At 35.5% G+C, this 4546-nt stretch overlaps 1 pseudogene; it reads left to right on the forward strand.

Moving 5' to 3' along the window:
- Window positions 1–312: 312 nt before the first annotated feature.
- LOC141419576 (antizyme inhibitor 1 pseudogene) lies at window positions 313–4114 on the forward strand (annotated as a pseudogene).
- Window positions 4115–4546: the final 432 nt, after the last annotated feature.

Genomic DNA, 4546 nt, shown 5'->3' on the forward strand with positions numbered 1-4546 from the left:
GCAAACCTATAGACAACATCATACTAAATGGGGAAAAACTGAAATCATTTCCTCTAAAGTCAAGAACAAGACAAGGGTGCTCATTCTTCCCACTTTTATTTAATATAGTACTGAAATTCCTAGCCAGAGCAATAAGACAAAAGAAAGAAATGAAAGGAGTTCAAGTAGGAAGGACGAATTCAAATTATCCCTATTTGCAAATGATATGATCCTATACTTAAAAGACTCTAAAGAATCCACCAAAAATTTCCTAGATCTGATAAACACATTAAGCAAAGTAGTAAGATACAAAATTAACATACAAAAATTGCCCAGGCCGCCTTGGGTATTTCTGCTCAAGGTAACCACATCCCTCTTTAAAAATTCCGCCGAAAAAGAGAAGACGCTTTACCCGACTCTTTGGGCCGTTATCTCACGGCGAACTTTCTGACCAAGTATACAACTACCCAGAGGGCCTAGGAGAAGTGCTGTATAGAGAGCAGTTCGACTTCAACACTGAGCCACCTTGGGAACCTAGCTGATGATAGGGGGGTTCCATCTCCTAACTTGTCCATTTTGTTGCATATTCTAAGGACCCAGACACAGGCTTGGTGGCCCATCTCTTGTTTTTCCTGGTTTATGACTTTTGGCTTTGTGGAATACGGCTGAGATGAAAGGATTTGTTGATGATGCAAACTACTCCGTTGGTGTGTTGGATGAAGGAACAAATCTCGAAAATGTTATTGATAACTATGTTTATGAACATACTCTGACAGGGAAAAATGCATTTTTTGTGGGGGATCTTGGAAAGATTGTGAAGAAACACAGTCAATGGCAGAATGTGGTGGCCCAGATAAAGCCATTTTACACAGTGAAGTGCAACTCTTCTCCAGCTGTACTTGAGATTTTGGCAGCTCTTGGAATTGGGTTTGCTTGTTACAACAAAAATGAGATGGTTTTAGTGCAAGAATTGGGTGTATCTCCAGAAAACATCATTTACATAAGTCCTTGCAAGCAAATTTCTCAGATAAAGTATGCAGCAAAAGTTGTAGTAAATATCATGACATGTGACAATGAAATTGAATTGAAGAAAATTGCACGTAATCACCCACATGCCAAGGTCTTACTACATATTGCAACAGAAGATAATATTGGAGGTGAAGAGGGTAACATGAAGTTTGGCACTACTCTGAAGAACTGTAGGCATCTTTTGGAATGTGCTAAGGAACTTGATGTCCAAATAATTGGGGTTAAATTTCATGTTTCAAGTGCTTGCAAAGAATCTCAAGTATATGTACATGCTCTATCTGATGTTCGATGTGTGTTTGACATGGCTGGAGAATTTGGCTTTAAAATGAACATGTTAGACATTGGTGGAGGCTTCACCTGAACTGAATTCCAGTTGGAAGAGGTTAATCACGTTATCAGCCCTCTGTTGGATATCTACTTTCCAGAAGGCTCTGGCATTAAGATAATTTCAGAACCTGGAAGCTACTATGTGTCTTCTGCATTTACACTTGCAGTTAATATCATTGCTAAGAAAGTTGTTGAAAATGATACAATTTCCTCTGGAGAAGAAACCAGGAGTGATGACCAGTGTTCATGTATTATATGAATGATGGTGTTTATGGTTCTTTTGCAAGTAAACTGTCTGAGGACTTAAATACCATTCCAGAGGTTCATAAGAAAGACAAGAAAGATGAGCCTTTATTTACAAGCAGTCTTTGGGGTCCATCCTGTGATGAACTTGATCAAATTGTGGAAAGCTGTCTTCTTCCTGAGCTGAATGTGGGAGATTGGCTTATCTTTGATAACATGGGAGCAGATTCTTTCCATGAACCATCTGCTTTTAATGATTTTCAGAGGCCAGCTATTTATTACATGATGTCTTTCAGTGATTGTATGAGATGCAAGATGCTGGAATTACTTCAGACACAATGATGAAGAACTTCTTCTTTGCATCTTCTTGCATACAGCTAAGCCAAGAAGACAGCTTTTCCACTGAAGCTTAAACAGGCATTAACGCTTCCATAGATCTGAAGTAGCAGGTTAAGCTTGTCTGGTCTACATTCCAGTGTGGAAAAAAAAAATTCAATCTATTCTGCTATTCTCAGGGAAACAAAAATTAATACTAATAGCTATTTGGGACCAGACAAAATCAGCTTCATCTACAATTCATTGGGGGTAGTGGGAGATTTAGATAATGTATCCAGATTTAAATATCAGTTTGTCCTACCCCTTAAGCGTTTAAATAAAATATGCAACAAAATGGGTGACTTAGTGGAGATGGAAGCCCATTAATTGGGTTCCCCATTAAACCGTTTACATACAAGTACAGTTTTTATACTAAGGATTCGTGTTAAAAAGTCTTGTAAAGTTAATGTCTTTCACCCAGATACATCAAATGTCAGTGGAAGACCAGTGTGACTTCATTAGATATGTTTAGTGTATTTAGAATGTGTAAATTTGTGCTTTGAACTGTAGTTTAATAAATGTAAAATTGCATCATAGTACTTGTTGTATTTGACCTGATATAACCCTGTATGATTGCAATAAATTTTTGTGTAGTTTTACTGTTTTTTCAGGCTAAAGCTTTGGGAAAGGGGCTAGCTAGCAAAGGTAGTTTTAAAATAGATGTGTATATGGTCTGTTTTGAGGGTTATTTTTCTTTTATCCCACTTAAGTTTAGTTTGACTCAGTACATTTTTCAGTTATTTAATTAGTAATTTAAAGTGTTTGGTAAATCATTGTGAAGTTCAGATTTATTATGGAGAGTTGATGTGCAGTAAGCATGATGTTTTAATAATTTTAACACCAAAAATTGTTAATTGCATAAACCAACTGTAATAATAAGTGTTTCTGTATAGACAGAATGCATAGAGTACCTTAGTAAATCTTTAAATCACAGGTCTGGCTGACATGGAAGATTCTATTAAATACTTTGAATAAACTTGGTAGGGGAGGGGAATAAAATTGCAGAAAACTGCGAGAACTAGAATTTAAAGAAGGGCTACATCTATATTCTGAAATCTGTTGCTCTTTTGCACAGAATATGTAAATTTAGAATGGGGAGGGGGTGGGGTAAAGCACACTTTCTTTAATTTCTCAATTGCAGTGATTTCAAATTTAGGACTTTTTGGTTGTTATTGGGTTGAACTATTCCCTTAGCTTCTTATTATTCCCACTTGTTCTACTTAGTAATTACTTTTAATGTTTTTCATACTAGAATTTTATGGTAGTTGGGGAAGGAGTTAATGTCACTAACCTGACAGTTTTACCAGGAATTTGCTTTGTTCACTGCTAGTATATAGTGATCTTAGATCTCAGAATCACAATAGTAATAAAACAAACTACAGGGGTCATTTCTTCCTAACTTATTCTATGTTCAAATGTGGAATTTCTGTCTCCCAAGAGGAAATGTGACTTCACTTTGGTGCCAATGGACAGAAAATTCTACCTGTGCTACATAGGAGAAGTTTGGAATGCACTTAACTAGCTGGTTTTCACACCTTGATTTCAAGGTGGAGAGAAATTGATCATGAATCTCTAATTTCAATCTCAAACCAGTAGGTGCTTAATATTTTTTGATTTGATTAACACCCATTTGAATATCATGGGTTCTATTAGTTAGAAAAAAAAGAATTTAGGACCCCAATTCATTGTCATCTAATTGCCCTTGGAGTTTTCTAAGGTATAATACGGGGTTTTATGCAAAATTTCAAGCAACCATGCAATGTTTTTAACTGTAACAAGGAGGAGGAAGTGTTCCCTACCTTCTTATGTTGTGCATTGTTGTGGTCCAGAAATGCCATACCTTTTTAAAGATGGCATAACTCTGAATCCTTGGCTTGACTCTACAGGCTTGAGTTTCATCGCGTCAGTTTTGCCATCTCCCTAGGAGAGCTGTTGTAGTGAGGCAGCCGAGTTGCAAATACCACATGTGAATGATAAGGTAACTTTAAGAAATGTCTGTGTTGTATTTGAAGACTGCTTTAAATCTGAAGTTTGAACCTATGTATTTCAATTTGGTATGCTAAAAAATACTGAACTATTGTAAAATCTTTTTATATATTGTAATCTCAGTTCAAAATTTAACTGAAAATATAAAACCCAAATGATTTCTACATATAGCAAATTGAACTGTAAAGGTAACTTGTGTGTGATTCTGAATACACAGATAAAATGTTTTTATTCAAAAAAAAATTGGTAGCTTTTCTATATACCAACAATGGGCATGCTGAGTTAGAAATAAGGAAAGCAATTCTATTCACAATAGCCTTAAAAAATTAAGGACCTAAGAATAAACTTAAAGACCTTTACAACAGAAAGTATAAAACTTTGAAGAAAGAAGTTGAAGAAGACACCAAAAGATGAAAAGACTTCCCATGTTCATGGATTGAAAGAATTAATATTGTGAAAATGCATGTACTGCCAAAAGTAAACTATAGATTCAATGCAATTTCCATCAAAATCCCAGTGTCATTTTTCACAGAAATAAAAAAAACAATCAATCCTAAAATTCATGTGGAAATATAAAAGACTATATACCAAATGTAATCCTGACCAT

The sequence above is a fragment of the Castor canadensis genome, chromosome X, assembly GCF_047511655.1.
Source record: "Castor canadensis chromosome X, mCasCan1.hap1v2, whole genome shotgun sequence".
Classification (NCBI taxonomy): domain Eukaryota; kingdom Metazoa; phylum Chordata; class Mammalia; order Rodentia; family Castoridae; genus Castor; species Castor canadensis.